This window comes from Aotus nancymaae, unplaced genomic scaffold (assembly GCF_030222135.1).
Source record: "Aotus nancymaae isolate 86718 unplaced genomic scaffold, 86718_ANA_hifiasm-v0.15.2.pri h1tg000002l, whole genome shotgun sequence".
NCBI classification, from domain to species: Eukaryota; Metazoa; Chordata; class Mammalia; order Primates; family Aotidae; genus Aotus; species Aotus nancymaae.
In genome coordinates, this window is record NW_026988413.1 from 44,232,971 (window position 1) to 44,251,837 (window position 18,867).

The 18,867-nt window shown below is 37.4% G+C and overlaps 1 protein-coding gene across 3 annotated transcripts in view; it reads left to right on the top strand.

The window, feature by feature from the left end:
* Nucleotides 1–18,867, top strand: part of DOCK4 (dedicator of cytokinesis 4) — a 488,208-nt gene that overhangs the window by 107,763 nt on the left and 361,578 nt on the right. The window lies entirely within an intron of this gene.

Genomic DNA, 18,867 nt, shown 5'->3' on the forward strand with positions numbered 1-18,867 from the left:
ATGTAATAATTTACATAATCTCTATAATTACTAAGTAATTTTTTCTGTTAAAGAGAATAAGGAACTCCTGTTAAAGAGAGGCATGTGTGTGGTGGGTCGCCTTACAGATATGGTTATGAGGTCTGGTCATCGCCAGTACAGTGTTTCTTTAGACTACCTTTTACTTTTCTTCAAGACGGGGTCTTGCTCTGTCACCCAGGCTGGGTGCAGAGCTTAATCTCTATAATTACTAAGTAATTATAGAGATTATGTAAATATAATTATAGAGATTATGTAAATATAGATACATAAATATATTTATAAATATAAATATAATTATGTAATTACAAAATTACATAATTACATAATCTTACATAATCTATAAAATTATCTGTATATACTATATAAAATGGTACCTATTCACTGCTAAAGGAAATTTTATTTATATAATTTAATTATGAGATACATAATTTATAAAAAATCTATGTAATTTCCTTTAGCAATGAATATTTTTAGAGATTTTGAGCAGAGGTATGTAGATTATCTTTGCATTTTTCAGTGCATATGACTTTTCATTTCAGTGTTTACTCACATTTATGCTGTTGCTGATAATTGTATAGCACGGAAACATTTGAGACGTGGAGTGAAAGAGAAGGAAGGCATTTCTTGAAAGACTATACTATTTGTATGTACCACTGTAAAGCTCTAGTTATATAACAAATCGTTGATGCTGAAACACAGTGGAATCTCTTGAATTCTACCAAGGAATTTAGCTTTCCATGAAAAAAACTCTGGTGTCCTAAACTCTTTTAGAATTGGGATTTACTTTGACATTCTGGCATTCAGCATTGTCTCCTGCATCTCAGGGTAGTAATAGGAAATTCATTAATGGGCTATTGTCATAGGCCCAGGAATGTCCAAGTTCTGTTCACACACACACCTGTGTGATCATTACAAACAATACTGATCAGAATAGCAAAAGTATATATGACTAAGCATGTTACCATAAAAATATTAGTCAATCCCAGCACTTTGGGAGGCCAAGGCGGGTGGATCACGAGGTCAAGAGATCGAGACCATCCTGGTCAACATGGTGAAACCCCGTCTCTAGTAAAAATACAAAAAATTAGCTGGGCATGGTGGCGCGTGCCTGTAATCCCAGCTACTAAGGAGGCTGAGGCAGGAGAATTGCTTGAACCCAGGAGATTGCGGTGAGCCGAGATCGTGCCGTTGCACTCCAGCCTGGGTAACAAGAGTGAAACTCTGTCTCAAAAATATATATATATATTAGTCAAACATATGTTTAGTCTACAGAAGGCCAGTATCAGAGACCCATGGAACAACTTGAATCTTTTTTTTTTTTTGGATCGGGAACTTGCTGTGTCACTCAGGCTGAAGTGCAGCCTTGTCCTCTCAGGCTCAAGTGATCCTCCTGCCTCTAAGCCTCTTGAATAGCTGGTACCAGAAGTGCACACTACTGCACCCAGTTAACTTAAAAAAAAAATCGAAGAGATGAGATCTGACTATGTTACGCAGTCTGGTCTCAAACTCCTGGGCTCAACTGGTCCTCCCACCTTGACCTCTCAAAGCGCTGGGTTTACAGGCATGAGCCACTGTGCCCCGCCAATAGCCTGAATCTTTTTCATCCTTCTCCTAGAATGTTTTAAACATCCATATGTTCAGACTTTCCCTAGGATTTGGAACCAATCCTTTTCTTAGCCAAGAAAGTTTAAAAATCCTTAATTTGGTGGCTTGAGGCTGAGTACCAGTACTCCTTCTGGTGGGTACTTGGGTTCCATTACTCAGTTTCTTCTCTTTTCTTGTGAACTGATAGTTGACTTTTTGTGATAACCAGGTCCTGTGTTCCATTCTCAAGCTCTGCTTTGATGTGCTCCATTTGATATATATTCCATTTATTCTGTATTAAGGCCCTGCTTTCCAGAGACAACCGTGTCCCTGGGACAGAAGTTCTGCCCCTGAGCCTTGCTGCTCAGCGTCTTTTATGCAGACAAGCCTGCTTCTCTGCCACCTTTCTGTTCTGTGTTCCTCAGTACTGTGTCCTGTAATCCATTGCCAGAATATCCAGTTGCCCTTCTCCATGCTGGCTTGGCGAACATTCCTTATCTTCTCACTGGGACCTTTACTAACCAGCTACATTTTGGTCTTTGGGTCTGGGCAGCACCAAATCTCACTCATTCTAGAATGCCTTATTTACATTTAACACTGTCCTGGCTCCTGGGTAGAATTCAAAGGCATTAGATTCTTCTTGTCTCATGAAATATTTATTGAGTACTAGCTGTGAATAAGGCAATACTTTGTGTTGTGACAAAGAAATAAGTGAAAGTTGATCCTTATTCCAGAACCGCATACTTAAAAGATCAAAATAAAATTAGTTCGTGTTACATCATGGGTTAAAGAATGGCCTAAAAAGGCCTGGCACAGTGGCTCAAGCCTGTAATCCCAGCACTTTGGGAGGCCAAGGTGGGAGAATTGCATGAGCCCAGGAGTTGGAGACCAGCCTGGGCAACAAAGTGAAATTCCATATCTACCAAAAATTAAAAATAAAAAAGTTAGATGGGCATGGCATGTGCACATCGTTCCAGATACTCAGGTGGGAGTATTGTTTGAGCCCAGGAGGTCAAGGTTACAGTAAACCATGTTTCCACCACTGCATTTCAGACTGCAGAACAGAACAAGTCCTTATCTAAAAATAAAAAATGAAAAAGAATGTCCTTAAAATATCACACTCACACACACAATTTTATTTAGTTGAAGAACTTTCTTCAAAAGATCTTATACCCACTTTTTGATAGTGCAAAGCACACTTAAATTCATGAAACTTGCTTATTCAGTCTTCTTAAGGGAATTAACTGAAATGCTTTCATTTCATGGTTTGTGTTTTAAAATTTCTTGCTTTTATTTTGTCCTGCTCTACATCAATGAACTTTACACAAGTATATCAAATTAGTACGCATGGATTAGGAAAAATGATAACATTAGTTGATTGAGTTATTGATGCAACAATTACGAGAAAGAAGACTTCTGTGAAATGTTTACTGAATTCTCTATTCATAGGAATCATAGAGCCAAATATCTTTAAGAAATGCCATGGGTCACTTAGTCACATGTTATGTCTCTTAATAGATTAAAATTTTGAGGTTTGACTCCTTTTTGTGTCCTGTTCACCGTTTCTCTTGATTTAAAAGTAAATCTAAACTAAATATTTTTTACAGCAGTTAAAATCTCTTACCACCCCCCCAACTTCTCTCTTAAACCTTTCCTTCTCCTTTATGTAACTTCAAGTCTTTATCTGTTCCTCAGTGATTCAACATTGCCCTGTCACTTCAATTTCATTACCTTTCTTTGACTCCTCCTTGCTTATAATCCATATAAAATAACGAAGCCAAATGTTAGCCTTATACCATTGAAAGACTGATGAATGTTAAGTAAAGTACAGGGATTTTTTCAGGATTGCAAATTCTTACTGCTATAAAGAAAAACCTGAGACTGGCTAATTTATAAAGAAAAGAGGTTTAATCACTCTTGATTCTGCAGGCTGTACAGGAAGCATGGTGCTGGCCTCTGCTTCTGGAGAGGCCTCAGGGAGCTTCCGATCATGGCAGAACATGAATGGGGGAACAGGCACATCGCATGGTGAAAGCAGGAGCACGGGTGGGGGAGGTACTATACACTTTTAAACGACCACATCTTGTGAGAGCCCCTCACTGTCATGAGAACAGTACCAAGCCATAAGGGATCCACCCCATGACCCTATCTCCCACCAGGCCCCACCTCCAACGTTGGGGAATTGCAATTCAACTTGAGATTTGGGGCAGAGCAAATATTCCAACTCTATTAACTCCCTAGTTTGGTCATTGCAATATACTGTTAAGCTATGGTCAGTTTTCAGTTTCAAGACTTTCTTTGTTGCTGGTTTTGTCATTTTCGATCACATATGATAAATTTTTTTTAGCCCTAGGTATACATCATATTTTAATAGGCAGTTGTAATTTTTTGAATTTCAAGTTTGCTACAAGAAAGTTGGTGTAATTTGAAAAGTACTCTTTTCCAATTTGCAGTATTGATAGCGACTAGAGATTCCCTGGATATAAACTCAAAATCTTTGGAAGATGTTTTTACCTAACACTATCTCAGTTTGATAAAACTATCATTTAGGAAGGGATGGGCAGCTCTGCTTTGCATAGTCCGCTTTCTTCTATGTAGTTCATCACTGTGTCACAAAAGAAAATTCGCTGTTGCTCATCCCTGAGCCCTGACCTGATATTGCAGGGTTTTTTTTCCCTTGTGATGACCGTTAATTTAACCAATGACAGACCAATGTTGCTGAAGTAAGGAGTGTTTTATTTTACTGGGATTAAATGAATGCTAAATTTGTTTCTGAGACAAAGATAGCATGATGTGCCTTTGAAAAAAACTATTGATATATATTTTAATATAAATATTTGCCAGTCAGCTGCCATTATTTTAGTATGTTTTTATGCTTACCCTGGATAAATCAAACGGTCTTATAATATCTAAACTCAATATGCTTCTTTAGATGAAGGCTAAAGTTTTTGTTTTTATATTTCAAAAATAACCATTTTAGACAGTTTTGGTACTTTTCTGTTTTCTTCCTTATCTGTCAGAGAGCCATTAATTTTTATAAGGGCCTAAAGTTGTGGTAGATCAATTTTTTATCTCAATATTTCAATAGAATTTTTAAAAGGCAAGCTTTATAAAGCGCTAACTTGATATTAGATGGGTATAAGACGTTCTCTTCCTTAAAAACTAGAAACAAAATTGCTGGATTTTTCTGCACTAGTTTTCAAGGTGATATATTACAGTAATAAGAGTTTCCTTACAGAAAGAGTTTCCTTACAGAAATGCTTACGCAGCATTTCTCATTTAGAAGGAACAATACCTCTGCTGACTATGAGCTTCACTTTGGGAATGTTTTAAAAACAGGGAAAGCAGCCTTGCGTCTTAGAATTGTTGGTCCACACGAAGCCACTGGAGGTCCAGTGTGGTGATATATTAATATAATTGTCCCCCCCTTTAAACATGTGATAACTTTAAATGTAATTGCAATGTAAGGTAGTGGATTATTTTCGTGAAGAGTATATTAATGATGATTTGTAGACTAGCTTAAATAATAATTTAAAATAGTTAATTGCCCAGAAAGAATTACTTAACAGTGTTAACAGGAATAGAGATTTATGGGGAATGGGAGGTGGGGATGTGGGCACTGAGAATGAGCACATGTGCTAAGAGCCACTTCATGTTTATTTGTGATCAGTGATAGTGAAGCAATTCTGGGGTAACACTGTGCCTACTTGTATTCTTACAAGCAACAGCGTGATTATCTGCCTGTTTAAGGATGCAGCAGCACACCTTAACAATGTTTGGATTCCTTTCTTTTCTGCATTCTGATAGAATTTTCTCCACATGCCCCCAAATCTTCCATAATGATGCTCATATGAGAGAAACAAGAAAGATAAATCTGTTGATAAACTGAAGTTTGGTTTCTCATGACACTTGCAGTTGCTAGGCAGGTAAAGATTTCAGTATTCTGTTCCCGCTTCTCCCAAACACCCACTGAGAGAGCAAAACCTCTCTGACATCCTGAGGTGTGGAAGGGTGTAATTTACTGGTGCCCAGAGCCTGCTGTCTGTGCTTTTCATTCCGTCTTCTTGGGGAAGAAGGACGGTGCAGTTTCAAAACTGGAATAGTGATTATGGCCTTCTGATCTGTTGCTGCCTGTCGGGCATGTTAAAAAAGAAAAGGAAGAGAAGTTTAATGCAAATCACAATCTCTTTGTGGCAGGGTCAGCTTTGGCTGTTTCACACTGTAATAGCCTTTGGAGAAACTGTTTTTCACTTGAGTTCTTTTAGACGTTGCTTTGAAGAGACTTGATGCTTCAGGCCCAGAGTCCTCATGCGAGGCCAAGGACAAGCAGGAACCCAGGTTTTTTTCCGTTCAGGAAGAGAGAGGCTGTCACACTGTTAGGTTGTTAGCAAGACTTTAATGTTTGACATCAAAAATGTGCACACGTCAGCTCTGCAGGGAGCTGTTTTGCAGACATATAATTGAGTTCTAACATCTTCATCTTTTAGGAAGTATTGGTAAAAATATTTCACAGAGTTGTTGAGGTGATTAAAAAATAAAATGTGAAAACCCCTAAAATAGTGCTTAGTACATAGTAGGAACTTGATAAGTGTTCATTTATTTAGTGGCAGATGAAAGACCAGTGTGGCCAATGTACTACGTGGTAGGTAAACAAGTGGGAAGATGTGAATATTTACAGTGTGATAGTCGGACAAGGAATGGTTCATGACAGTCCCTTGCATCTTCATTTGTCAAACAAAGTTACTCGACAGCCAGCCTTGGGAGGTGGTGGTGTGGGATATACAGAACAGGGCTCAATATTGAGAAAGTGGTCGTGGGTCTGTTAACGCTGACACACAACAGCCTCTGTAGTTTGCTTGCGAAGTGCTCACCCGCACATGTGCCGTTATCTGCTGAGATAGTGAGAGCATCACACCTGGTACAGGGAGCAGTGCAACTGACATGGTCAAATGGGGTTAAAGAGAAGGCTGACCAGATTGTCTTCTGATACTCAGAAACCAACACCAGGCTTATGAAATAGGCTGTATGGGTTTGATACTTTTTGGTTTTTGATGCCTTCAGGAGGTGCAGGAAGGATTATGGGTGTAAGTTGTGGATTCTCATTCATTTCTAATTGCAGGAGGACACAGTGCTAACTGGGGGCATTAGTGGGTACAGCCTTCCTCTCTAGGTGAGGAAAAATCTGAGAAATATCCTTATGAGTTGTCTCTGCTCTTTTCAGGGCTGGTATCTTGAATGCTTTTCAGATTAGGCCCTGCTTCTGTTCTGTATCCAGGTATAGTGCTGAGTCTGGGGGAAATTATAACCATTCATCAGTGTGATACAGTCTATTGGTAATGCCCTGGCTCCAGGAGTACCTCTTCTAGCAGGTAGCCTTGAATATTCTAAAAGTTTGTTTTCAGTTCAAAAGTATAGGTGTATTGGACATCTTTCTAGAATTCAGAGCTGTCTTAGGTGTGCAGGGAGGGCAAGGCTGGCAGTCTCCCAGAGTGAAGAAGGCCTAGGAATGTCCATACATCTCTGTCTGACCTGCCCCCAATCCAGGCTAATCTTTGCTGGGCCTGATGTTCAATTCTTATGTATATCCTTTAATCCCCATTTTACCTCTCCTTCTTCTTAAGGTGAGAAGCTGGGATATTTGCTGATTGTTGTATCTTAATTATGTCTACGAATTAGTTGGTAGGAACATTGGGGTCAATACTGTCTGTGAAGCAATGTGAATGGCAAACTGGGGCCCCAGTACAAAATCCCTGGGTCTTTCCCTATTTTATAACAAAGAAGAGATCCCTTCCTTTACTTAGGAGGGCTCTAGTTGAACAGTACCTCCTCATTCTAATGTCTGTGCCACCACTGGGGATTCATAAACAGACCTTTGTGGGTATGCCTGAGGGTTAGGGTGTTTGGTGAGTATGAGCCCAGTAGAGTCAGCGGGGGCACTGCCTAGGAATCAGGAGACAGAAAATCTGGTGCTCTCCCCACCACCTCTAGCTCTCTGGGCCAAATAACATTATTTCCCTGAATTGCAATTGCTTTACCCATAAAAGGAAGAGTTAAATTAAAAGATCTCTATTTCTGAAATTCTGTCTCAATTGTCACAATTTGCCCATCCATTCAATGCATGTTTATTGTGATTCTTTGCTCCAGGCACTATGTTTATAGCTTACGCAGAATATAATTTATAGAATCAAAATATGTTGTTTGCTTCTTTCCATGAAAAACGATCTGTTTAATATTTCCGAAGGAGCTTGTATATTTAATCTTTTCAAAACCTGACCAATTTGCCCTTACTGCAATGTAGACAAGTGTTTTCAACTTTAAAGAGATCAGTCTCCTATTTTTCCAGATTATAAAATATGGTTACTTACATATGCAGATGACTAGATTATTTCAGAAATAGACAAGAATGGTTTGTCTAAACAGATATTTTTAGAATGTTAAAGGTGAATTGACTTTTTCTATTTAGTTTTCATATAGTTTTTACCTCATGAAAATATGTTTGTATCTCAAAATTATTATCGGTTCATAATTTATAACTCTATACTGTACAGAATGTCTAAATGCATAATTTCTATGCCCCCATCTCAAAATATAATTAGAATCAATTTAGCCGGCAGACTTGAGATTTTGATATCTTGTTTTATATTTTAGTTATTTATTTTCTTAGAACCTTAATGATACCATGTAATTTTCCATTATAGCATTTATCACCCATGATAATTATGCATTTATTTGTGTGATCGAATCATGCTTTCTCTACCTTGAGATTAGAAGCTAAAATATAGGTTCCAGGCGCTAATCCTTGAAACACTAACTCAGAATATCCAGAAAGAGGGTCTTAAGAATATGTGATTCTTCAGTTGACACCATAAACCTTGATTTGGAGATCTCAGGCAGCAAAAACTGATGCCAGCTTTCAGCTTTGAAGGTTTGGATTACTTGAGTGAATGCATTTAACACTGTATTAGTCCATTCTCACACTGCTATAAAGAAACACCTGAAACTGGGTAATTTATAAAAAAAAAAAAAAGTTTAATTGGCTCATGATTCTGCAGGCTGTACACGAAGTGTGGCTGGGGAGGCCTCAGGAAACTTTGATCATGGTGGAAGGGAAAGCTGGCATGACTTACATTGCTGGAGCAGGAGGAGGAGAGAGAAAGGGCAGGTGCTACATACTTTTAAACAACCGGATCTCGAGAGAACTCATTCACTATCATGAGAACAACAAAGAGGAAATCTGTCCCCATGATCCAGTCATTTCCCACTAGGAGATTGCAATTCAAATGAGATGTGGGCAGGGATACAAATCCAAGCTATATGAAACACCAAACCATAATTTAGTCTTTGATTCATATATCCTTTGGAAAGACTTCTGGATATAAGTTAAAGCTCTTGGTTTCATGTTGTATATCCTTGAAAGGTCATTAAGTGAAAAACTGTAACAAAGTATTTATAAAAATTGAAAAATGGATGACTGGTTTGTTGGTGATGGGTTTGTTCATTTCTTCTGGTGGGAAATGGGAGGTCCATATCAACAAGGCGAGGTACAATAAATGGGTAACATTTTTTTGTATTGATTATATCTAGCAAAGGTGTTCTTAAGTTAAAGAGAATTTCATCTGAAGCCCTAGAAAGAAGGAAAGGCAATGGAGCTCTGGTTTTAGATGTCAACCTTCTGGAGCAGCCCTGGCCAATAGAAATGAAATGCAAGTCACACATATAATTTTAAATTTTATAACAGCCACAGTAAAAAGAACTTTAAAAAGTAAAGAGGGAAAAATAGGCAAAATTAATTTTGACATATTTAACACAATATATCTAAAATATTGTCATTTCAATATGTAATCAACATAAAAATCGTTAATTTGATATGTTATATTCTTTTTTGGAACCAAGTCTTCAAAATCCAGTGTGTCTCTTCCATTGACAACATATAACAACAAGCATTGACAACGTATTGAGCACTTACTACCTGCCACCTGTTATTGTAAGCTCTTTAAATGCATGACTTATTTAATCCTTTCAGTCACCCTATGAGGTGGTAGATACTAGTGTTATCCCCATTTTATAGATGAGGAAACTGAGGCACAAAGGGGTTAAGAAACCTTCCTAAGGGCACAGAGCAAGTAAGCGGCAGAGCTAGGATACATTCTCAGCAGTGCAACTCCAGAATGTTTGAAGTTAACCAGTAGGCTCTCCTGCCTCCGGTTAACACAATCCTGCCTGATAGGAAACTGAATGAGTGGAATCTTGCCAAAGGGACTCAAAGCAAGTGATTTAGCATAAATTTAAACTCTATGCTCTTTCCCATAGTATTAATAGAAAAAAGCAAGAGGTCAACTGGCTGCTTTAATCATGATTTTGTCACTATTGAATATGAAGACTTACCTATGTATAGATATTTTCACTTAGGAGTTTGGGTATTTCTATATATACGTATATACGTGTGCAAATAAGTGTTGTCTTACATATTCTGCAAGAGAAAGAGGATAAGAAAATCCTTTAATTTTAGGAGATACATTTTCTGATCTATAAATATCTAACCTTTCAAAGAATTATAAGGGGGTATTTCAGTTGCCAAAATAACACATTTTAAAAGTCTTTGTAATTCTTTTTATCATCTGGTGGTTTATCTAGCTATGGACTGAATGTTTAAACTTGAAGAATGACCATGTATTAAAACTTCACTCTAAAACTGATCCACCAGCCAATAGTGTGATCTGCCTGAAGATGTGATTTTGTGCTTCTGTGCTTTTGCCTGAAAACTTACCTAGTTGGGCTCCCTGTCTGCATGCAAGGTCTCATATGGGATCTTGTCCCACGATCCCACTGGTCACTTCTTGTCTACTACCTTTCCGGCCTATTTCTTTAAAAATCTACTCCCTTTCACCACTGTTGGGGATGTACCTCTCACTAGACACCACTGTATGTTTATTTCTATCATAGTTTTTATCATGTTGCATTGGAGTAGTAATTACAAATCTCCCACCTGCATGCCACTCCATGCATCTCTTAGAGATGCGTGAACAGGGCTGCATTTCATTCACTATTTGTCTCCTTTGCCCCATAATTGATGTTGAAACAAATGGTCCCAATATAATGTTAATATGCTGATCTAGGTCTTTGGAGTTAGGTACCCAATTCTGAGTGGAGCTGGAGAGAAAGGTTTAGGTAAAAGTGAGACTCTATTTAAGAAGTAACCCAAAATGAAGCCGTCTGACAATTTTGTCTCAGGGTACATAGTATTTTAGATAAGGATATCTTTTTTTTTTTCTTTTCTTCAAGGGAAAAATTTCAAGCTTAAATCTCTCATTTTGTTTTCTAGATATTTTATTATTTGTTTTTGACACTTTATACTTTAAGGGTATATTCCAGAGCTGCAGATTATTTTGCTTTGTCATTATTGAATCTGAAAACTATCATGCTTGTATGGGCGTCTTCAGTGGATTTGGACATTTTTATGAGGATGTCTATTTGTGTTCAAACAAGCATTTCCATATATGTCTTTCAAAACAGAACAAATGTCAATCTAAAGATATTTTTAAGGTTTGGCCAGAGCATCTTTATGTTATACTGATTCCATAAAAACAAGGGAATGTATTACCTCTAAGATGAAGAAGAGAGGCCCTACATTAGGCACCTGAGTGTCAGAAGGGGGTTATCAAGAAAGGGTACAGTTAATACATAAGTCTGTCCTGACTGAATTAATTAATCAAGAACTACAGGTTTGAAAAGAGAAATGGGTGCCTGGAGAAGGACATCATCTAAATCGGCATCTCAGAATATTAAAAAAGGAAATAGCTGGTGTGTGCACCACAAATTATAGAACTCTGAGGCTCCTGAGGGTTATCTCAGTTTTTCTGTCTTCTCCTTCTTACCCAGGGTTCAGCATGCAAGGTTATTTATTCATTAAAATCCTGTCTTTTTCTGATTTGTTTTTTCAGGGGTGATTGGGGGCTTGTAGTGATGGAATATTCCAATTCTCCTAGGTGTCTTTGCTTTTCTATCCTGGTGCTATTGACTGTATAAACTGTGCCAAAATTCCCTTCTAATCTTTGGTTACTGTTTAATTCCTCTACATGTGCTTCAGAGTTAACATTTAGTGTGCTTGGGCAAGATGGCCTTGGCTTAGCATAAAACTCTGTCAGAATCGGTTAGATGTGACTTCAGAGTTGGGTTTTATTGACATTTTACATGCCAGAGTTGATTTTGGAAATTGTCTCTCTTACCACATCCTTACTTCTGATCCTAATGGGAAGCCAACATTCGCTAGGTTTTTGGCAGCCACTGTTATAACAGGAGGAGCCTGTGTCCCCACAGCCTTGAGTTTTGACAGTGAGGAGAAGGTAGGTGCTTAGTAAGTATTTATTGAATTAATGCATTTCGGTGCTCTCAGTTCTGATTTTAAAACATTTTCTGTTTCATTGACACTCATGTTAAGAAAACAAAGCCTTTCCCAAACTTAGTTATTTAATACAAAAACTTTAAAGAATAATGAGAAGAGAGAACGAACAGACACAATTGTTAACTGGTGCACGACTAATGGTCCCATATTTAAAAAAGCATTAAACTATGGCAGGTTAGTTTTTCTGAATTTCCCTTTATGCTTTATTTATCGTGGAAATTTGTACACAAAGGTGTACATAGATAGTGTGGTATATATTCATGTATTTTCTGAACTTCAAGAATTATCCACATTTTGCCAATCTTATCCATGTCTGATCTTCCTTTTTCCTATGGTACATTTAGGCAAATCCTAAATATTGTGTTATATTACCTCAAAATACTTCAGTATATATTTCTGAGGATTTTTTAACTAAATTGTCATGACATGTAACATAAGGAGTAATCATTTCAAGAATTAGTATCATACTGTGAGCCTATTTTACAGTGTTTCTGATGGTTTCAAGGAAGTATTTGTTGGCTCTAGAGACTTGATTAGATTCTGGCCTGTTTATTTGCTTTTTTTTTCTTTTGGCAAAAATGTCTCATAGCTGGGGCTGTGTCCTTTTCCCTCCCTTCACAAGGGACGTGTTGTCTGGCTCCCCCTCTTCCAGCGGCACTGCTGAAGTTACCTAGATCAGGAAGTTCAAGTGCTGTCGGCCTGATCCCATTGGAAAGTTCTCTATCAAGCTCTAAATCCATCTGATGGATTTAGCATCCATTGATGATCCCTGCCTAGGTCTATTATTTATCTTAAAAATTAGAAAAATCACAATTTCTCATTGTGATTCTGTCATTTCTTGTACATTTATTGGCCAAATTCTTCCATAAAGAACATCTACCTATCTGCTATTTGATTACCTTGAAATACACTTTTTACAGGAAAAACAAGATAAATGCTTGATACTTTCTCCTTATTTATTACATTTTGGAATCATAAATTTGTTCCCTGAAAACTGGCAGTAAGGAATAATTAAAATTTTCCCATAAGTATCGTTATGAACTCTTGAGTTTTTATATATTAGATGTCTCAAAACACTGCATTTTTTTTCCTCTTTAGTTGCCCTGTCTTAGGTCACTTTGACCCCTGTGTCTTTTTGACACAGCCAAATTAACTTTTGATGGGGTATGGATTTAAAATCTCTAATCTTGTTTACTGACTTATGAAAGCTATTTGAAATTGCTCTCTGAGCATCCTGACCCTTTGATTCAAGCAAGTATCATGGGACTGAGGGGAAGCTATGAAGTCCTTCGCCAAATGTTACCATATTCAATCTCTTCATTTTGAGGATAGAAGATAGCTTTGCGATATGATCTGCATGGCAGTTTCTGATATTAAAGTGAATATACTAGAACAATTTTCTTATAGAATGGGATATGGTAAGAGCCCTGGTCTGAAGTCAGACAGCCCTCCCTCCAAATTTCTGCTTGACCACTTCCAAACCATGCAACTTGGCCAAGTAACTTATCTTCCGTGTGTTTTAGTTTTTCATTTTCTAAAGTACACATACATGGTAATAATACCTGCCTCTTAATATAGTTGTATGGTTAACTTGAAGAGATAATGGTGAAAACACCCAGCACAAAGCTGACCGCATGGGAAATGCTTTGTAATGGTAGCATAACAATGGTAGCAAGTCATATCCCTGTGATTTGACATTGAATCTGGATATCTGTTACTTCACTCTGTACAAACATGAAGGGAAGTTTTCTAAGAAAACAAGGATTTTCTTTCGTTTTCATTATGCAGGTCTTGAATTTCCTGCATTGCTCTATTTGTGGGAACTGAAGTAAACATTTTCTCAGCCCAAGCATCATGTGACTATTTCTTATTGCTAGTTAGCAGCATGAAACCTCAAATGAAAGTATATTAACTCAGGGTCTGTTAGAACTGTTCAGCAAAGCTAAGCAGACATTATTTAAAGAAAATGCTCGTTCCCTTTTGCTGGACACACAGTTTCTAAAATCCATGTATCATGCTGCTAAGTAGTGGGTTTGGGAGGCTCTCCATATAAGTGAAATTTTCTAGTCAGCTGAAATTCAAACACTAAACGTTAAAATATTTTAGTAGCTGCTGATATAAATTGTACTAAAATGTAACTGTTTTAAGCAGAAGCAATTTAAACATCTTTTCACTTTTTCTTTATGACTGCATCAGTCAGCTGTTGCTCCATAACAATCAATTACGCAATTCAGTGATTTAAAATAATTTTCATTCATTCTTATTCTCTTCGATAGATGTTGGCTGGGCATGTTCTAGGCCATGCCTGACTGCATGACTCTACCTCATATTGCAGGCCTGTCTGGGTTTAGGACCTCGCTGTGGATTAAACTTAGATCTGTTCCACAAATGTTTATTCTGAGGGCTCAATCCGAAGAAAGCAAACCAGTGAAGCTTTTCCTGTGGTCGTGGTAGGAGTGTAAGAGGGCTAGCCCAATTGTGCAAACACACTTCTGGTGTCAACTGAAATCATATCTGATTCCATTCTGTTGGTCAAAGGAAGTCAATTACTGAGCCTAACAGCAGAGCAGGGGAAGTATACTTATTCCGTGAGGTGGGTAGGGAAAAGTGATTATTTGACAAAGAGCAATCTAATTTACCATACGAAACTAAGACATCGGTATGATCCTCTAACAAGATTCTGTACTAGATATAGTTATTATTCATACCTTTAATATCCCTGCCATCAATTCTGACTTTTCATCTTGTTCATTCTGTGCCACGGATAACAATGTCTTTTAAGAATTGTGTTCAGGTAAAGATAAATAAATTCTGCATGAGGATTTTAAGGCCTTCCAGGGAGTGAAACTTTGTTTTCATAGCTATTTTGGATATGTCTGGTAGCCTTTTAAATTTTTTTTTCACTTTAATCATTTTGTTCCGAAAAGAATTGGAGATGTTGCCAGAAATTTGATGTCTGGGTATAAGGAGTTAAGCTCAATATGTAAAGGTAAAAACTTCTAGGAAATAGTGGTTAATTCATTATGTTATTATAACTGGGTCATACATTATACTATTCTATATTTTACATTCTAATCTTCTATCTATAACTAACTCACAGAACAACCAGAGGAAAATTACCTAATCTCTAGGTACTTGTATGTAAAACCAATGGAAATGATAGATGTGAGAGCCTGAGGCAATTGTGGTGGTATTCACATATCAAATAAAATTATTTTTAACTATGTTAAGATCATATTAATATAAAATTCTACCGATTCCTAATTCATAATTAATCTGCCTGAACTACGTTGAAATTTACTTTACCTTAGTGTAATTGTTGGAGAAAGGGATTATTTATAATATTTATGTTATAACCTCTCTGAAAAGAAGTACATTATTAAAATTAGAATAACTGGGGCTACAATTATGCTAATTATAATTAGTGCTAATTTCAAGGGTGCTTAATCTATTCAAAAAACAGACCCAATGGACTTTAAATTGACCACCTCCATAATAAATTAAAAGTAATAAAGTGGTTTTTATTTAAACACATTCAAGAATAAATGATACTTCCTTAATTTAAAATCTATTTTTAGCTAAATCACATAGGTAGGATTTTGTTAAGTTTAAAAATTATGTATTTTTCAGATGCATGAATTAACACTATCAGTCTCAATTACTTCTGATATAAAATGTCTCAACGAGTACTGTGGTGGTTAGTATTTTTCTCTCCTTTCTCCTTTTTATATAGTAAACTGTAAGCCTTAAATTGTTCAACGTAATGTAATCTGAGGAGAGAGAGTTCACCGCAATCCACAAAATACTTCTATGTCTCATTTAGTCAAGGGTTAAATACTAGCAATGCATTCTTTGTAGACTTTTTCAGTTTTTTACAGGAAGAAAAAAGAATTTTGTAACAACAATTATGAGATTTGATTTGATTTACTGGGAAATCCCAGCTTGCCTAGGGGTTGCCAATCCTATTATCCCCCAGTAAAGGCAGCGGGGAAGGGTAGATTTTGTACCACAGCAACCACCCCAACTATTTCTAGCCATTCTTCCTTTTTTTTTCTTCTGGCTTTTCTGGGAATTACCACCTCTCTACCTGGCTTGTTGCTAATTGTTCAAACCCACAAATGGGGGCATGGTGGTGGCCGTTACTTCCTCTACTGACATTACTATAATGTACGAGAATCTCAGGGTTAACTGTATATTGGAGATCTCACTAAGCATGGTTGCATTAGCATAGATTTCCTCTCCAGTCATGACAAAAGTTTTTAAAAAAGTTTTTCAGGTTCCATATTCCCTCTGCATCTACCCTTGCTACCATTTACTGTGTGTCTATTCCATGCCAGGCGCTGTGCTAAGAACTCTACGGGTATAATGTCATGTAATTCCCATGACTCTCCATGGTAGGTGTTCTGATGACATCCATTTGTCACATGAGGATTCTGAGGCTGGGAGAACCTTCAGCGATTTGCCCAATTTGTCACAGAGCTGGTAAGAGGCAGAGCAGGGCCCCAACCCAAGTCTGTCTCTGGACTCTTGAGCACTAGGAGATATTGCCTGTTACTCTCTGACCCCCCTCTTTTGGTCTTCGCATTTAATACTATGATACCTTAGGTAGTTTTTCCTCTTTTTATTCTTGAGCTCCAAGTCCAATTTACCATCTTTCTTTTTGACCCCTTCAAGAGAACAGCTACAAATAAATTATTTAATTTAATGAGCATTTATTAAACATCAGCTGTGTCTGGAGTATTGTGACGGACACTGGAAGATTTGATTGTTTATTTTTCTGTCTACACAACATTGGAGATAACTGATAAAATACATAAAATAAGAAAGGGATAAAAATAAATTACAAAACTTAAAGACATAATGACTTTGCTCCAGGGACCTTTCTAGAGGAGTCCCACGTGAGAGTGGTTCTTCCATGTTCTTGTTTTGTCTACTTGGCCTGCTGTGCAGGGCATAATGAGTGTCCCATCTGCACTTTCTGTTCCAGGCTTCCCTTGAGGACAGAGTCACCCTGAGTCTGGGATGCCAGGCACCCTGATTTGTGACTATAATAACCAGCCTCTCCTAAAAAGTTGGTAGTGTCAGGGATATCTTCACATGGATTGTTTCCATGTGAAATATTGTCACAGAGCCCTGAGAAGTAGCTGTCACGTGGAAACTGAGTCATGCTTGCCTGCATTCTGTGTGTCTCCTCCAAACCTCACTACTTCCTTGAATTGCCCACAGGATTCACATTCCTGTCTGACTTTGGGTTCCTTCTTCCTGTTTCGCTTCTTCTTTCATGGCCTTTTTGCACCACTACCCGCCTTCCTGTCTCAGCACTTTTGTTACTGACTTATCCTTCTTGTCGTCTCAGATGTCAGCTTCCTATCCATGGTCTATGGGCTACTTGGAGGGCCCTCCAGAAATGCATCTCAACAGTTGTTCATGTCCTTTAACAATTTCCTTCATATTGTTGAGCAGATGGAACTATTATTTAAGTCTCTTCTCATTCCTCACATCCCACAAATCTACACAACACAAGTGTTTAGTGACATAAGTATAAATATTATTGAAACATCAAAATATCTTGCTGTCCGCATCCAGTTGCTAGTTCACAGCATTCAGGTGATAGTGGCTGTATTTGTAGAGCCTTAGGAAAATGACATAAGACGTTTTCTTTCCCAGTGGTCGTCTCACGTATTTGGATATACCAGTTGTGTAAATATGCATTGAACAGAGGAGCTGTGTCATCCATGCCTCACAGAGGTGAAAACAAAAGTCTACCATAAGGTCTGTCTGCCGTTAGCCAAATGGGAAGTGATGTTCCTGCACATTGAGTACATAGCCAACCATAACCTCTTGAGCAACTTAAGCTGGCACCGGAAATCTGAGACATGACTAAATGACGTGTCAGGAGAGAAGAATTTCTGAAATGTTGTTTAAACAAAAACTGGCAGATATGTAACATTTCTCTATCAGTGCAAGAAAACATCCTACATGAAAAGGAAGCTCAAAATTTTGTTTATATAAAAACTTTTTTTATTACGTTTTGTTAACATTTATCTTTTTACATAGGGTTGCTAAAGTTAGTGAATAAATTACAGGATGCCCAGTTAAATTTTAATTTCAGGTAAACAGCAAATAGATTTTTAGTATAAGTAGGTCCCATGAAATGTTTTTGACATACATATACTAAAAACTCATTTATTATTTATCAAAAATTAATATTTAGCTGGGTATCCTGTATTTTATCTAACAACCCTACTTTTAAGAAAATCTGATAATCCATATTTACCTAATAGGTAAATCAGAATATTGATTCTTTTCTGAATGAAAATAATGTATTTTTTAAAATTGCTCTAATTTTAGTTATTTTAATAGAAACTAATTTAGATAACTAAGGAAGCATAGGAATTTAAAGGCTGACCTATCAGAAATAACTTCAGCTACATTAGATTAAAAATGAAGAGAAGGTGGCTCATGCCTGTGATCCCAGCACTTTGGGAGGCCAAGGTGGGTGGATCATGAGGTCAGGAGTTCAAGACCAGCCTGACCAATATGGTGAAACCCTATCTCTACTAAAAATACAAACATTAGCCAGGTGTGGTGGCGGATGCTTGTAGTCCCAGCTACTCGGGAGGCTGAGGCAGAAAAATTGCTTGAACCCGGGAGGCACAGGTTGTAGTGAGCCGAGATCACACTACTGCACTCCAGCCTGGGCAACAGAGTGAGACTACATCTCAAAAAAAAGAAAAAGAAGGTGAAGAGAAGGAATCTCTGAAATAGGAAAGTAGGATTTATACCCAATATTCAGCCAAAATCTGTTTTTAATTTCCACCCATTGCTCCTGAATCTGCCCTCTGGAGGCTATAGAAAAT